The sequence below is a fragment of the Moschus berezovskii genome, chromosome 2, assembly GCF_049115385.1.
Source record: "Moschus berezovskii isolate FMDL1 chromosome 2, NW_MosBer_1.0, whole genome shotgun sequence".
NCBI lineage: Eukaryota > Metazoa > Chordata > Mammalia > Artiodactyla > Moschidae > Moschus > Moschus berezovskii.
Genome location: NC_142461.1, coordinates 4,968,348 through 4,986,368, shown reverse-complemented (window position 1 = coordinate 4,986,368; position 18,021 = coordinate 4,968,348).

The following is an 18,021-nucleotide window of genomic DNA, read 5'->3' as shown; positions in this document are numbered from 1 at the left end:
AGGGAAAGGCAAACCAAAACCACGATGGGACATCACCTCAAACCTAACAGAATAGCCATGATCGAAATGACAGGAAATAACAAGTGCTGGAGAGGCTAGACAGCCTCGCACACGGTTGTCAGGACTGTGAAATGACGCAGCCACTATGGGATAGGGCATTGAGACTCCCCAAAGAAAGAACAGAACAAGCACATGACCCAGCTATTCTGCTTCTAGGTGTTTATCCAAAGGACAGGAAAACACGAATTCAAAAACACACATGCACCCGCATGTTCGTTGCAACATTATTTACAGTAGCCAAGATATGAAAACAGTGTAAGTGCCTATAGATGGATAAATGGCTAAAGGAGATGTGATATATATAAAATGAAATACTACTCAGCCGTAAAAACAGTGAAATCCTGCCATCCGCAGGGACATGAAGGGAACTTGAAGTTCTTAGGCCAAGGGAAATGTCAGATGGGGAGGGACAAACGCAGTATGATCGCACTCATGTATGGAATCCAAACAACCCCAACGAACAAACAAAAACTCATGGATGCAGAGATCCAGTCAGTGGTTGGCAGAAGAGGAGATTGGAGGGTGAGTGAAATGAGTGAAGGGTGTCAATTGTATGGTGATAGACGCTGAATTATAACATTGTATAGCTGAGGGGTGGGAGGAGACGGGGACGACAGAGAATGAGATGGCTGGATGGCATCACCGACTCGATGGACATGGGTTTGAGTGAACTCCGGGAGTTGGTGATGGACAGGGAGGCCTGGTGTGCTGTGGTTCATGGGGTCGCAAAGAGTCGGACACGACTGAGCGACTGAACTGAACTGAACTGAACTGATAGCTTAATCTTACATTAAAAAAAAAGGCTGGCCACTTACCCCATTTGTCCTACTGACCATATTCCCAAGCGGTCACTTCTGACCACCACCAGGGGGCAGTCGTGCCCTGTCTCAGATGCGTCCTCCACTGACCCCGTTTGGATGCGGAGAGAAGGGGAGAGACGCAGATGGGAACAAAAGACAAGGGGGAACAAAGAAAGCTCTCAGACTCACCAGCCCCGGTGCCTTGGGGAATCAGCTATGTCAGACCTGGAGAAAAGTTTCTCAATCGCTTTTCCTCCCTTGTCTCCCTCCTGCTTTAATGTCTCCCCATTCACTCATTTAATAAACTTTTAAAACAACTTTATTGAGCTATAATTTTTATCCCATAAAACTGCACCCACTTAATGTGGACAAGACAAAGCTTTCTAGTATATTCAGATTCATTCAACTGTTCGTATAATCCAATTTCAGAACATTTCAACCCCCCAGGGAGCCTTGCCTTCATCAGCAATCACTTCTCAGCCCTGCACTCTGCTTTCCTCTCCCCACCCTGCCCTGGGCAAACCACTGATCATTTTCCATCTCTGTAATGTTAGTCACTCAGTCTTGCCCAGCTCTGTGTGACCCCATGGACTGTAGCCCGGCAGGCTCCTCTGTCCATAGGATTCTCATTCCCTTCTCCAGGGGATCTTCTCGACCCAGGGATCCAACCTGGGTCTCCTGCATTGCAGGCGGGTTCTTTACCATCTGAGCCGGCAGGGAAGCCCCAAGAGTTCTCTATTCTGGACATTCCCTATGAATAGAGTCATATAATAGCATATGCAGCCTTTTGTGACTGGCTTCTTTCACTTGCTATAGTGTCATCGAGGTTAAGCCATGTTGTAACCTGTATCATTACTTGCTTCCTTTTCATTGCTGAATAATATTCTGTCATATGGCTAGACCACACTTTGTCTATCCATTAATCAGTTAATGGGCTTTCGGATTTTTTCTACTTTTTGGCTATTGTGAATAACATTGCTATGAACATTAGCATTCTGCTGTTTTAAACAGATATAATTCATATACCATAGACTTCATCCTTCTAAAGAATAGAATTCAGTAGTTCTTAATATATTCACAAAGTTGTGCAACCGTTGCTGCTGCTAAGTCACTTTAGTCGTGTTCGACTCTGTATGACCCCATAGACGGCAGCCCACCAGGCTCCCCCCTCCCTGGGATTCTCCAGGCAAGAACACTGGAGTGGGTTGCCATTTCCTTCTCCAATGTGTGAAAGTGAAAAGTGAAAGTGAAGTCGCTCAGTCGTGTCCGACCCTTAGCGACCCCACGGACTGCAGCCTACCAGGCTCCTCCATCCATGGGATTCTCCAGGCAAGAGTACTGGAGTGGCTTGCCATTGCCTTCACCACTACCTAATTCCAGAGTATTTCATCATCCTGTAAAAGACCCCCTGCTTATTAGCAATCACTCCCTATTCCCCCTCCCTCTAGCCCCTGGAAACCACAAATCTACTTTCTGTCTCTGTGTATGTGTCTTTTCTGGACATTTCATGTAAGTGAAATCATACAATACATGCCTTTTTGTGTCTGGCTTTTTTACTTAGTGTATGTTTTTGAGGTTTTTCCATGTTGCAACATGTATCATTACGTCACTCTTTTTGTTGCTAAATAATACTGCATTGTAATGATATAGCACATTTTATTTGTATATTTCTTGCTTGTAGACATTTGGGTTGTTTCCAATTCGGGGCAGTTATGAATAGTGCTGCTGTGAACACTCACAAACAAGTTTTTATATAGACATGTGTTTCCATTCTCTTGCGTACATACCTAGGAGTGAAATTGCAGGATCATATGGCAACTCTGTATTTAATGTTTTTGAGAACTGACTGACTCAAAACGGGCTGCACCATGTTTCATTCCCACTAGCAACTGTATAAACATTCTATCTCTCCTCATCCTCACCCTTTTGATTCTAGCCGGTGAAATGTTTACTCAACCTGCTTTTACCGAGCACCTTACTATATGCCAAGGCCATTCGAGGTGCTAGAGATAAACAGTGAACAGGACACAGACGGCCCTGCCCTCACGGAGGCTCAGCACCTACTACAGATTCAGGCATTCAGGGAGTAAAGAACCCGTGGACCAGACAAGTACAGGGAGCGCTATGATGGCTTGAAGCAGGGTCTGAGTGGCCGGGTAGGGGTGATGGTGCCTCAGCTGCTTCACCCGGAGGATCAGGTGTAAGGTCCCCTCTGGAGAAGTGAGGCTAGTGTTGAGACTTAACAGGTAGAAATGAGTCACCCCGCTCAGCCCTGAAGGACACCATCCCAAGTCCAGGGAACAGCAGGGTCCAAGCCCCTGACACCCGATGAGCGTGGTGTCTCCTAGTGACTGCAGGGAGCACAGTGTGGTGGGCGCTGAGTGAGCTGGGGCGGGGGGGGAGGGGACGGCCGGGTGGGCAGAGGAAGATCCACCATGGAGAGTCTAAATTTAACCCTGAGCTTGGGGAGAGGGGAGTTTTTACATTCTGAGAATCTCCCTCTTTTTTAAATTAAAAAAAGATGGGGCAGGAGATGGGAGGGAGGTTCAAAAGGGAGGGGATATATGTATACCTATGGCTGATTCCTGTTGAGGTTTGACAGAAAACAACAAAATTCTGTAAAGCAATTACCTTTCAATAAAAAAATAAACTTAAAAATATATATGTTTTATTTATTTGACGGTTCCGGGTCTTAGCTGCGGCACCCGGGATCTTGAATTGCACTATGTGAACGCTCTGTTGTGGCGTGCGGGATCTAATTCCCTGACCAGAGATTGAACTTGGGCCCCCTGTACTGGGAGCTCAGAGTCTTAACCACAGAACCATCAGGAAAGTCCCAAGAGTCTCCTTTTTTCCATGTGTGAAAAAGGGTCTCTCGGGAGATAGGAGCTGAGCAGGGAAAATGGGAAGGGCACCGTTCACAGAGTCCAGGTGAGGGATGGCAGAGGCTGGACATGGAGGGGCTGGGTCTGGAAATGCTTTGGAGGAAGAACTAAATGATTTACTGGAGGACTGCACATGGGGAATGAAGAAAGGAGAGGCATATTCTCCCTGGCCCCCTCCCTGTATTCAGCGAACACGCCGTGAGGCTTTGGTGGACCGATTCGACCCAGTGGATCCCCTGGGACCTGGAAGGATACTTCTTCTGCCTTCAGCCTGGAGACCCAGGACTCTCCTCCACCAGGAGATTGCAGGGTGGTGGCGAGTCTTCACGAAGCTCCTGTGGCATCCTGAGTCCTACCCTTGGCACTATGGGGGCTCAAAAGAAGACCTTCATTCTTGCCCTTAGGAGTTCAAGCCTCATGCCAGCCATAGTCTAATGGCTTCTGGTCATTAAGAGCACACTGCCCAATTCATCTCCCTGGCACTGGGCTCCCACAAGCTCCATCCCCGACCTGGAGCCCTTCAGTAGGTTGCTGTGCCCTTCGCCATGTTTCCCAGCTTGAATAATATATAGACATGCTCTCTGAAAGGAAGAAGATCCTCCCAGCAAGACATTATTGATTTGAAATGTTTTTATCATACTGTTTTATAAGACATAAAACCAGGTACAAACTCCATGGGCTCTCATAAAACCGTAAAACCGAGTTATAAATTAAACACAAGCACAACTACGAACCTGATCTCATTCCGATGAACTCTAGTCATTTAATGTGCTGGATGATGTTGTTTTGCAGGATCAAAATCACCCCTTGTAATATTGAGCACTTTGTGGGCTGTGCCAGTGTGGTTGTTTCGCTTGTTTGCTTGTTTGTTTGTTTGCTGTTTGTTTTCAGTTTGAAGCTCCTACCTGTGCTGTGTGGGCTGAATAGATTCACTCATTTCTCTCTTCCATGTGGGTGACTGGAACCCTCTCACAGGTGAGTGCATGGGCTCATCATTTCGGCCCTTTGCTGTGGGCATGGCAATTCCTCTGTGCTTTAAGCCCAGGACTGTTTTAAGAAGCTTCATAGGCCTTCAGATAAGAAAATGTCTTAATGACTCAGATAACCATGACAATGTGGTCACTTACCAAGAGCCAGACATCTTAGAGTGTGAAGTCAATCCAGAAGAAGACCGTCCAGTCAGACATTGTTGATTTGAAATGTCTTTATTATATTGCTCCTTAAGACATAAAGCTAGGTAAAAACTCCACTCAGCAATGGCCCCAGGACTAGAAAAAGTCAGTTTTCATTCCAATCCCAGAGAAGGGCAATGCCAAAGAATGTTCATACTACTGTACAATTGTGCTCATTTCACAAGCTAGCAAGATAATGCTCAAAATCCTCCAAGCTAGGCTTCAGCAGTATGTGAACTGAGAACTTCCAGATGTAAAAGCCAGATTTAGAAAAGGCAGAGGAACCAGAGATCAAATTCCCAACATTTGTTGGATCACAGAGAAAGCAAGGGAATTCCAGAAAAACATCTACTTCTGCTTAGTTGACTACACTAAAGCCTTTGACTGTGTGGATCACAACAACCTGTGGAAAGTTCTTAGAGATGGGAGTACCAGACCACCTGACCTGCCTCCTGAGAAACCTGTATGCAGGTCAGGAAGCAACAGTTAGAACCAGACATGGAACAATGAACTGGTTCAAAACAGAAAGGAGTACGTCAAGGCTGTATATTGTCATCCTGCTTATTTAACTTATATGCAGAGTACATCATGAGAAACGCTGGGCTGGATGAATTACAAGCTGGAATCAAGATTGCTGGGAGAAATATCAACAACTTAGATATGCATATGATACCACCCTAATAGCAGAAAGCTAAGAGGAACTAAAGAGCCTCTTGATGAGAGTGAAAGAGGAGAGTGAAAAAGCTGGTTTAAAACTCAACATGAAAAAAACGAAGATCATGGCGTCTGGTCCCATCACTTCCTGGCAAACAGAAGAGGAAAAAGTGAAAACAGTGACAGATTTTATTTTCTTGGGCTCCAGAATCACTGTGGATGGTGACTGCAGCCATGAAATTAAAAGATACTTGCTTCTTGGAAGAAAAGCTATGACAAACCTAGACACCATATTAAAAAGCAGAGATATCACTTTGCCAATGAAGATCCATTTAGTCAAAGCTATGGTTTTCCAGTAGTCATGTACAGATGTGAGAATTGGACCATAAAGAAGGCTGAGCACCAAAGAATTGATTCTTTCAAATTGTGGTGCTGGAGAAGACTCTCGAAAGTCACTTGTACATCAAAGAGATCAAACCAGTCAATCCTAAAGGAAATAAACCCTGAGTATTCATTGGAAAGACTGATGCTGAAGCTGAAGCTCCAATACTCTGGCCACCTGATGCGAAGAGCTGAGTCATTGGAAAGGACTCTGATGCTGAGAAAGATCGAGGGCAGAAGGAGAAGGGCATGATAGAGGATGAGATGATTGGATGGCATCACTGACTCAATGGACATGGGTTTGATCAAATTCCAGGAGATAGTGAAGGATAGGGAAGCCTGGCGTGCTAAAGTCCATGGGGTTGCAAAGAGTCAGACAGAACTGAGCGACTGAGCAACAGCAAACAGGCCTCCAGATTTCTTAACTGTGGAGGCTCCACTTACCTCTTGTCATACACAATAAAAATACACCCACACTTCACATCAATTATACCTTTTCTTTTTGCTGTCAGAGGGGATTTATTTTCGTAATTCTGCAGTTGAGAGGATTTCCATGAACAGCGTTTGTGTCTGTGCCTGTTATTTTAGTTGCTGTTGTTTGTTACTTCAGAGCTGCTAACATTCTTTTTTAGATCTGGAACATGGTCTGGGCCCTTGGAAGCCTCCCAGGCCCAAGGGCTGAGCTCATGGTCCTGGAAAATAAACCAGCCAAGCCGAGACATGCTTCTTTCTTTCCTCATCAGCCCAAGTCAATTAAAGGGGACCAGTTGGCGCCAAGCTGACCCCAAGCACAGAGCAACATGGGCTCAAAAATAGGGTTGGCTGCTCTGTGTTTTGAGGCCTTGTTCACTCAGCAGAGTCAGAATACGCTTATACTCATTGTTTTTAGATTATCACTGAAATGAAAGCCCCACATTATGAAAACTCTAGCGAAGCCAGATTACTGGGAACATGCCTGAGGCTTCTCAGAGGTCAGAGACCCCAGTTTAAGGCCCCTTGGGCTTCAAGGTCACGTCACAGCACCTTGACCTGGGACTAAGTCCTCCGTGATGTACAACTAGCTCTCCTTTTCAGAGGTTTTCCTCCCCATCACTCAGCCAGCCTCTGATCCTACCGCTGTCTCTGTTCAGAATGACCTCCTCACAGCTTTTAGACTCTTTCATGTATTTGTTTCTGAAACAGTTGGTTTACTTGGCTGCATTAGGTCTTAGCTGTGGCACGTGGGGTCTTCACTGGGTCCTGGGGGACCTTTGCTTGTGGTACATGGACTCTCTGGTCGTGGCACGCAGGCTTAGTTGCTCCACAACACGTGGGATCTTAGTTTCCCCACCAGGGATCAAATCCGTGGTAATTTTTAACCATGGAACCACCCCTAGACTCTTTTATTTTTTAAAGTTTTAAAACACTGTGTAGGTTATGCATGTTAACTATAGGAAAATCAGAAAATATAGGTATATCAAAATAAAAATAGGAACGTTAAAAAGAAAATCAGTGATCTCATCACAGAGAAATAGTCATGATTAACTGATTACTGGGCTTCCCAGGTGGCACGAGTGGTTTGATTCCTGGGTCGGCAAGATCCCCTGAAGGAGGGCATGGCAACCGACTCCAATATACTTGCCTGAAGAATCCCATGGACAGAGTAGCCTGGCGGGCTACAGTCCATGGGGTCACAAAGAGTAGACACGACTAAAGGGACTTAGCACGCACACACATGAGACTGATCATTGCTACATCAGTTCAGTTCAGTCGCTCAGTCGCGTCCGACACTTTGCGACCCCATGGACTGCAGCACACCAGGCCTCCCTGTCCGTCACCAACTCCCGGGGTTTGCTCAAACCCATGTCCATCTTGTTGGTGAGGCCATCCAACCATCTCATCCTCTCTCGTCCCCTTCTCCTCCTGTCTTCAATCTTTCCCAGCATCAGGGTCTTCTCAAATGAGTCAGTTCTTCACATCAGGTGGCCAATTGGAGTTTCAGCTTCAGCATCAGTCCTTCCAATGAATATTCAGGACTGATTTCCTTTAGGATGGACTGGCTGGATCTCCTTGGAGTCCATGGGACTTGCAAGAGTCTTCTCCAACACCACAGTTCAAAAGCATCAGTTCTTCGGTGCTGAGCTTTCTTTACAGTCCAACTCTCACATCGGTGCATAAACCACTGGAAAAACCATAGCTTTAACTAGACAGACCCTTGTTGGCAAAGTAATGTCTCTGCGTTTTAATATGCTGTCTAGGTTGATCATTCCGGAGAAGGCAATGGCAAGCCACTCCAGTACTCTTGCCTAGAAAATCCCATGGATGGAGGAGCCTGGTGGGCTGCAGTCTGTGGGGTCGCTGGGGGTCGGACACGACTGAGCGACTTCACTTTCACTTTTCACCTTCACACATTGGAGAAGGAAATGGCAACCCACTCCAGTGTTCTTGCCCGGAGAATCCCAGGGACGGGGGACCCTGGTGGGCTTCTGTCTATGGGGTCACACAGAGTCGGACACGACTGAAGTGACGCAGCAGCAGCAGGTTGATCATAACTTATCTTCCAAGGACTAAGCGTCTTTTACTTTCATGGCTGCAGTCACCATCTGCAATGATTTTGGAGCCCCCCAAAATAAAGCCTCTCACTGTTTCCATTGTTTCCCCATCTATTTGCCATGAAGTGATGGGACTGGATGCCATGATGTTAGCTTTCTGAATGTTGAGCCTTAGGCCAACTTTTTCACTGTCCTCTTTCACTTTCATCAAAAGGCTCTTTAGTTCTTCACTTTCTGCCATAAGAGTGGAGTCATCTGTGTATCTGAGGTTATCGATATTTCTCCTGGCAATCTTGATTCCAGCTTGTGCTTCATCCAGCCCAGCATTTCACATGGTATACTCTGCATAAAAGTTAGATAAGCAGGGTGACAATATACAGCCTTGATGTACTCCTTTCCCTATTTGGAACCAGGCTGTTGTTCCATGTCTGGTTCTAACTGTTGCTTCTTGACCTGCATACAGATTACTCAGGAGGCAGGTAAGGTGGTCTGATATTCCCATCCCCATCTCTTTAAGAATTTTCCACAGTTTGTTGTGATCTCCACAGTCAAAGGTTTTGGTGTAATCAATAAAGCAGAAGTAGATGTTTTTCTGGAACTCTTGCTTTTTTGATGATCCAACGGATGTTGGCAATTTGACCTCTGGTTCCTCTGCTATTGCTACATATACTCTTTAAATTTCAGTTTTCCACATATTAACAAAATAAAATGAGTGCAATTTTTCAAAAGAAGTAATATAAGTAAACAAAAATAGGGAATACTGTAACATATACTTGTAATAATCAAGTTTTGACAAAACAACACTCTTAGTATATTTGCTTCGACTCTTTTATCTATTTATTAAAATAAAGATCCTGACTGACTAGGGTTTGTTTTTATTTGTCTGGCTGCACTGGAAAATCGCATGGACGCAGGAGCCTGGTGGGCTGCAGTCCGTGGGGTCGCTAAGAGTCGGACATGACTGAGCGACTTCACTTTCACTTTTCACTTTCACGCACTGGAGAAGGAAATGGCAACCCACTCCAGTGTTCTTGCCTGGAGAATCCCAGGGACGGGGGAGCCTGGTGGGCTTCCGTCTATGGGGTCGCAGAGTCGGACACGACTGAAGCGACTTAGCAGCCGCAGCAGGAGGACGCCCACAGCATTAAAACCTTCCTTTTGTTTCATTCTATCTCAAGTCATGAACATTTTTCCATTTAAATACTTATCCCACATCAGTAGTTTTCCATGGCTACAGAAATTCTGCCATAAAGTCCTCAACATAATTATGATGGGCGTAATTAGTTTCTATTAAAGTCTACCTTGTGAGGGAGTATCTTTGCAACTATATATTTGTGCATATCTTTAATTATTTCTGTAGGAGAAATGTGTAAAAGTAGAACTTCTGGGTCCAGAGGGATATGCACTGTCTTTTTTAAAAAATATTTATTTATTTGGCTGTACTGGGGCACGTGGGATCTTTAGTTACAGGATGCGGCATCTGGTTCCCTGAGCAGGGTTTGAACCCAGGCCTCCTGCCCTGGGAGCATGGACCCTTAGCCACTGGACCACCAGGGAATTCCCCAGCACATGCATTTTCAAGACCAACTTTACTGAGAATTCTTGGACCAACTGCTCCTTCCACCAGCTCCCACCTCCTTCAAGGGGAGGAGAGCCTGCTTCCCCAAATCTGGCCCACTGACCCCTTTAAGTAAAGCGTTTGCCTCTGGAAATCTTGTCCTTACACCTTCACCTCACCCGTTCCTTCTCCTCCTTCAGCCAAACTCTGGCCTGTGGACTCTCGTAGCCCTTAATCACTCTTGTACAACATTCATCACTTTCTCATTTCCTCCGCAGCTATTCCGGTGTGTGATTTATCTTCCCATCCAGATGTAAATATTTCAATGTCAGGAACTCAGTTTTCTTCAGTGTTATTCTTTCATAATTCATACACCTCCGAGGAACATACACAGTATCTGCCATAAACTCCACACACAGACTGTTACAAAACACCTGGAAGGCTAGAAAATACTTGATTAAGATGTTCTAGTTCAATGAAGTTACTGCATTACCATTCCATTCCACCAAACCGACATTTGTTGAGAAATGTCTCTGGGGCAGGAGCTGTGCTAGGCCCTGGGGAACCAGAGGCAAAGAGGCTGTGGTCCCTGCCTACCAGGCATTCACAGTCAGCTCAATGTTGCCTCAAGCATCCTCTCATGCAGGGCAAAAAGGGAAACATGATGTATTATCTCCAACCCCTGGTTAAAGAACTAAGGCTGTTTCAGCTGGGAAAGACCCTTTACCCTGGCGCTCAAGTACAAGTTGGTGATGGACAGGGAGGCCTGGCGTGCTGTGATTCATGGGGTCGCGGAGAGTCGGACACGACTGAGCGACTGAACTGAACTCAACTGAACTGAAAGTACAAGAAGGATTTGTCACATATGGACCTATGTTTTGGACAACCTGTTTAGCAGCCTCTTAAAGACAATGCAGAGATGCTATTTTCCACGTAGGTTTAATTCCTCTGTCACATTTCAGAGAGGTGAGGACATACAGCTTTTAGGGACTTCCCTGATGGCCCAGTGGTGAAGACTCCATACTTCCCCTGCAGGGGGGTGCGGTTCCATCCCTGACCAGAGAACTAAGATTTGACCATGCCGCACAGCATGGTCAATAATTGAAAAAAAAAAAAAAAAAACCACATCATTCATAAGGGTCACTTTGGTAGATGTAAGACATGGTGCCACCTCATGCACTGCTGGTGGGAATGTAAAGTGATACGGCCACTTTGGAAAAGAGCTTGACAGTTTCTGAAAAAGCTGAATATACTGCTGACCACACAACCCAGGAATTCCTCTCATAGACATCCACGTATTCACTCCAGGGAAATGAAAATATGTGTCCACACAAAGACTTTTAGGCGAATGTCCATAGCAGCGTTATTCTACAGAAAAAACTGGAGGCAATCCAAAATTGAAAAGGTGAATGGATAAAGAAAATGTGGCACAGCCATGTTGCTGCTGCTGCTAAGTCGCTTCAGTCGTGTCCGACTCTGTGCGACCCCATAGATGGCAGCCCACTAGGCTCCCCCATCCCTGGGATTCTCCAGGCAAGAACACTGGAGTGGGTATGTTAGGGGTTACTATTTAGCAATAAAAGGAACAAACGACCAACACTTGCAACACAGATGAAGCAGACTTCATGCTCAGTGTAAGAAGGCTTCATATTACATGATTCCATTTATGCAACTTTCCCAGAAGAGGCAAAACTGGGGAGACAGAAAGCAGATTGGTGACTGCCTGGGGATGAGGGTAGAAGCAGGAGCCCTTATAGTCAAGGCTATGCTTTTCCCAGTAGTCATGTACAGATGTGAGAACTGAACTGTCAAGAAGGCTGAGCACCGAAGAATTGATGCTTTTGAACTGTGGTGTCGGAGAAGACTCTTGAGAGTCCCTTGGACTGCAAGGAGATCCAACCAGTCCATTCTAAAGAAAATCAACCCTGAATATTCATTGGAAGGTCTGATGCTGAAGCTGAAGCTCCAATACTTTGGCCACCTGATGTGAAGAGCCGACTCATTGGATAAGACCCTGATGCTGAGAAAGATTGAGGGCAGGAGGAGAAGGGGACGACAGAGGATGAGATGGTTGGATGGCATCACTGACTCAATGGACTTGAGTTTGAGCAAGTTTGAACTCCAGGAGATAGTGATGGAAGCCTGGTGTGCTGCAGTCCACGGGGCTGCAAAGAGTCAGACACAACTAAGTGAGTGAACAGCAAAAAGTGCCTGAACCTGCAAAAAGACCCGAGGGATCTTTTGGAAATGATGAAAGTTCTACAACGGGACTGTGGCGATGGCTGTGCAACTCTGTGAATTTACTAAAATTCACTGAATTATACACTTTAAATGGTGAGTTTTGTGGCATGTTAGTTACACCTTGTAGAGAGCTATGACAAAACATGAAAGCCACAGGCCTTGCATTTGTGGGTTTTATCATTTAATTAGGCAGAGAGACAGTGGATCAGTCATTAAGCCCCTAAGTATAGAATTACAAAATCTGCTAAAGAGAAGGAAGGAAAGACCACAGGTGCAGTAACAGAATAAAAAGAGAAACCTCCTTGGAGAGGGTGGCCTGGGAAGGCCTATCTCAAGACGTGTCCTTTGGACAGAGACCTGGAAAGGGCACTCCAAGTGAGGGGATGGCATGGTTAGAGTCGGGGTGGGAAGTCTAGGAGCCTTACTTTTACACACTTGTGGTCGTAAGAGTTGCCCCGACCTGCTAACCACATGGCCCATGAGTGACGGGGTGGGGGTTTAAAACAATGCCTTCTTGTGCCTTAAGTTGGCATCAGTCTTCCTGCCAGTCTGTTCTTGCAGCCGATGCGACTGCCCCAGTCACACACCAGCTGCCCAGCCTGTCCACGCTGGCCTGCCACTGCCCAGGGCTGGGAGCACGGTGGGGCGTGGAGGTGCCTGAGCACGCGCCAGGCGAGGAGACGGCTGAGGTGTGCATGCGCTCACGCTGCCCCGACACCTGCCGCCCATGCTGTGAGTCACGGGCAGGGACGACTGCGGGATCCCGCCTCACAGACGCAGCCGGGCGGGCTGCGGGCTCCAAGACGACCCACCTGCAGGACATAGCACTCTTTTTCTTTTAATTCTAATCGTTACCTTCCACCCTTCCCCTGTCTTTTTTTTTTAATTGAACATTTTATATAATTGCATTTTCTCTCCTTTCTTGGTATTTCAGTCATACTTTAAAAAATTTTTTTTATTTAATTGATTTATTTGGCTGCACCCAGTCTTATTTGCAGCAGGCAGGATCTTCCATCTTAATTGGGGCATGAGGAATCCTTAGTTGCCACATGCAAGACTTTCAGTTGCAGCATGTGGGATTGTTTAGGGATCGAACCCAGGTCCCCTACATTGGAAATGCAGAGCCTCAGCCACTGGACCACCAGGAAGTTCCCCAGGATATAATGCCCTTGAGGGCAGACCTGGATTCAGATCTCCACAATGGCACTGCTGAGCTATGTGACCTTGGACTTCACTGAGCCTTGCTCTCCTCCTTTGCTGGATGAGGATGTTGGGGTATGGGAAAGTGCAGATCTGGGATTAGAACCCACACCCATTCAGCTATGAAGCCCTGGTTTCTCCAACACGCCATATGGGCTGGCCTCTTGTGATGGCCCTCACTGAGGGGCTAGTTCAGTGTTCTCAGCCCTGACCATGCAATCATGTCAAACTTGGGAGTTTGCTGAACTTTCGGATCCACCCTTAGAAATTGGCTTAATTGCCCTCAGGTGGGGCCCAGGGACCAGTACATTTTAAAAGCTCCCCAGACAATTCAAACAGGTTGCCGGGGTTGAGAGTCACAGATACAACCCCTTCATGTTCTTTGTTCTACTTTTTTAAAATCCCTTCATTTTAGAGACAAGGAGACGGAAGCACAGATGACTGTCCCCATCCCTAGAGGTCCCCCCGCCATTTTCAGCCGAGCTGAAACTTCTGAATTCTCCCCTCTGCATGAAAGAACTATAGTGCAGTAAGAGCCAGAGCTCTATAATCAGATAGTTGTTGTTTAGTCGCTCGGTCATGCCAGACTCTCTGCAACGCCATGGACCACAGCAGACCAGCCCTCCCTGTCTATCACTATCTCCTGGAGTTTGCTTAAACTCATGTCCATTGAGTCGGTGATGCCATCCAACCGTCTCATCCTCTGTCATCCCCTTCTCCTCCCGCTTTCAATCTTTCCCAGCATCAGGGTCTTTTTCAATGAGTCAGCTCTTCATATCAGGTGGCCAGAGTACTGGAGTTTCAGCTTCAGCATCAGTCCTTCCAATGAATATTCAGGGTTGATCGAGATGGATTCAATCCCAGGTTGTCACTTATAGGCTGCCTGGCCTGGGGAAAGTCACTTCATCTCTCTGACCCTCAAGATCTTCATCTATGAAAATAGGGGTTATGTGAAGCCTAAACCAGGTAAGTATGTGCGGAGAGGAGATGCTTGTTGATCAGACTGCATCCTCCAGAAGAGGCCTTCAGTGCAGCTTGATAGATGTTTATTGAGCACCAGCTACAGGTTGGCCCCTGTTTCTGGGGCTACAGAGCTGGGAGCAGGCAGGGGAGACAGTAAACATGGGAAACAGACTGGGCTGGGCAGAGTAGAGGGGCTTCTTTAGCCATTTAACATAGGCTGTGGGAGCCCCAGTCAGACTTGAGATGGGGCGCGGCATGTAGGGTACAGGGTGACTCCATCAGAGGCCTCTTTCCTAGGACCCTGGGTTTGGGGAAGTGAACATCGACCAAACAACTACTTTACATTAAGTCTTCTGCTTTTGTTGGCTCACCTGAGCTTCAAAACAGCCCTTCAGGACAGGCAACATCTCTGGTGTTTTCCATTCAGTTCAGTTCAGTCGCTCAGTTGTGTCCGACTCTGTGACCCCATGGACTGCAGCACGCCAGGCCTCCCTGTCCATCACCAGTTCCCAGAGCTCACTCAAACTCATGTCCGTTGAGTTGGTGATGCCATCGAACCATCTCATCCTCTGTCGTCCCCTTCTCCTCCTGCCTTCAATCTTTCCCAGCATCAGGGTCTTTTCAAATGAGTCAACTCTTTGCATCAGGCGGCCAAAGTATTGGAGCTTCAGCTTCAGCATCAGGCCTTCCAATGAATATTCAGAACTGATTTCCTTTAGGATGGACTGGTTGGATCTCCTTGCAGTCCAAGGGACTCTCAAGAGTCTTCTCCAACACCACAGTTCAAAAGCATCAATTCTGGTGTTTTAGAGATGAGGTTCAGAGAGGTGTGGAACCTTGGCTAGGCTCCCTCAGCTAAGGACAGAATCCACTTAAAGAGTCTGACTCCAGAGTGCGATCTCATCCCACAGTCCGTAGGCCTAATCAGATGGGGTCTTTGGGGGCTCCCAGCCCACCATCCTTGCTCTGAATGGTTGGGCAGTCCCTGGGGAGCTCTCCCCTTGACTCAGTGGGGCTGGGCAGCTGGTCTGCTTCATGGGCACCTGGCTCAATGCCTTTCTCCTGTCCCCACCTTCACCCCCAGCCCAAAGTCAAGGACATCCAGGAGTGGGAAATAGCGCCTGGCCTGGGATTGCTCCTGAGAACATAAGCATTCAGGTTTCAGGATAAAAGATACTGTTCTGAGTGGCAAGACACACCCCCAGCCCCAGCTCACCCACAGTCCTCACTGCCTTAAACACACCAGACACTGGAGCCTTCTTCCTGCCCTCCTGTGTCCTGCCCACATCCAGGTCTTGGCACAGGTGGCTCCCACTGCCTGAGCCCTCTTCCCTTCTCTGGGTGTGCGACTCCACCCGTCACACTCACTACTCCCTCTCTAGTGCCCCTGACCTCCCCACCATGTGGAGTACCTCCAGAACCCAGCACCTCTTCCCTGTGTGATCAGTCACATTTGCTAAGTTGGTCTTGACAGCCTCTCCCTCCTTTTGATCCAGCTTGCCCACCTTGCCTGACTCTACTTCTATGCCCTTTCCCATTTCTCTATGACTTGCCTCTCTTCAGCTGTCAACCAACAAACTCATGTGACAAAATGTTTTTGTTTATGACCAACATCTTCTCCATTTACCAAAATGCAGTGAAGTGGCTGCTCAGTGTTAAAGCAAACATGAAACGTGAATTTAGAAGAGAGGTTGAAGGCCATTAGAAGGAGATAGGGAGAGATCTGTTTGAGCTTCTGGACTGAATTAGTAACTGAAGTGGAACATATAACTTACCCGAGAGTGTCCTAGCAGCCAAGGCAAAAGGGTAAATATACTGGACTAGAGCAGTCTGGTTCTGGGGTGACTTGGTTCCTTGAAAAATCACACCCTTACCCCCTCGCCTGATAAAGGCTGTAGATAAAAACTGCTACCGGCAGGGGAGACCTTTGAGGAAGTGGGTTTCCAGGCTCCGCATTCCTGTCCCTACTGGCAGTCTCTGCTCAGCCCAGCTAATTCTCGGGAATTTCTTCTGCTTCACTGCTCCAACCCGGCCTACTTTCCCCAGCTCTGGGCTCCACAAAAGTAGTGGGTCTCCCATCTGAGAAATGTCCAGACTTGGGCCAGGTGACCACTGTGGGGGAAGTGGCAAAGATTTAGGGACTAGACTAGATGATCGGTTTTTGTCCAGCCCTCAGGGTCTCTGAATTTATGCCTGGGTAACCGAGATGCAGCCCAGATCTCCTGCCAGCTCCCGCTCCTGTACGCTCCTTCAGAGAAAACAAATTCACATATCACAACCTAAAAGCTGCCTTACTCTGGGCTAGTGCCCGTGTTCCACACAGCTTCAGGCTCTTCACGTAGAAAACAAGGGCGATACTGACCACAGGAATCATGGGGTCAGTGACAGTGCATGTCTAACTTTTATTTATGTATTTTCCTATGTGATCACAAGCAGAAAGGGTTTTGAAGCTCCTTAAAAAATAAACAACAACAAATAGAACTAAGAAACTACATTAACCAAAAGATTAAAACCAGAAAAGTTATTTCAGGGACTTCCCTGGTGGTCCAGTGGTTAAGACTCTGCTCTTCCCAACCCTCCACCCAAAGAAAAGAAAAAGAAAAGCTGTATCATCCCTGTCCCCTACTTTCTGGCTATGTGACCTTGGGCAAGTTGCTTTGCCTCTCTGAGCCTTGGTTTCCTCGTTTGTAAAATGAGATGACAGTAGTACCTTCCCCCATTGGGGTATTATAGACTTAAACAGTATGGAAGAATAATTAGCACAGTGTCTGGCATATAGTAAGTAGGCAATACATTTTAGCAGTTCTTATTATTATGCAATCTCATTTTTTGTTTATAAGAAAAGTAATCTGGGTAAAAGCTCAGCCACTTTGAGGCCAGTCTCAAATCCTTATTGAATTAGAAAGAAATACCATTTCCTTCCCCCACCAAAAAAAAAGCAATTCAAATGTTTATTCACTACTTTCAGAAATTTTAAAGATTTCATGCATAATATCAACAAAACTTCTTAACATTTCTTTTTCTCTTTGTTCCTTCTTCTCTTCTTCCCTCCCACCCTCTGCACAGAGCACACACATCTGCATTCCGAGTCCCTCAAGTATTTTCTCAAAGCTCAGGCTGCACGGGCCTGCCCTCCCCGGCTCCTGCTCCAGCCTCTCCCATCTCTTCCCCTCCAGCACCCTCTGCCCTGTCTCTCCTGGCTTGTTTCGTTCTCCTCCCTCATCCTGCTACTCAGATCCGCAGGACAAAGCCAGGCTGGAGATACCTGAGCTACAAAGTTTTCTTCCTGAAAGGCAGGAGGGGGACTTCTCTGGTGGTCCAGTGGCTAAGACTCTGATCTGACCGGAGATCCTGCATGCTGCAACTAACACCTGGCCCAGCCAAACAAATAAATACTTTTTTAAAAGGCAAGGAACCAAGGAGGCTATGAAAAGTTAATGAAAAGGAAACACTCTCACAAAACAGACACACATCTATTAATGCAGCTCAATACAGACTCTTATCAAGGAGTTCAGTTCAGTTCAGTTCAGTTGCTCGGTCGTGTCCGACTCTTTGCGACCCCATGAATCACAGAGT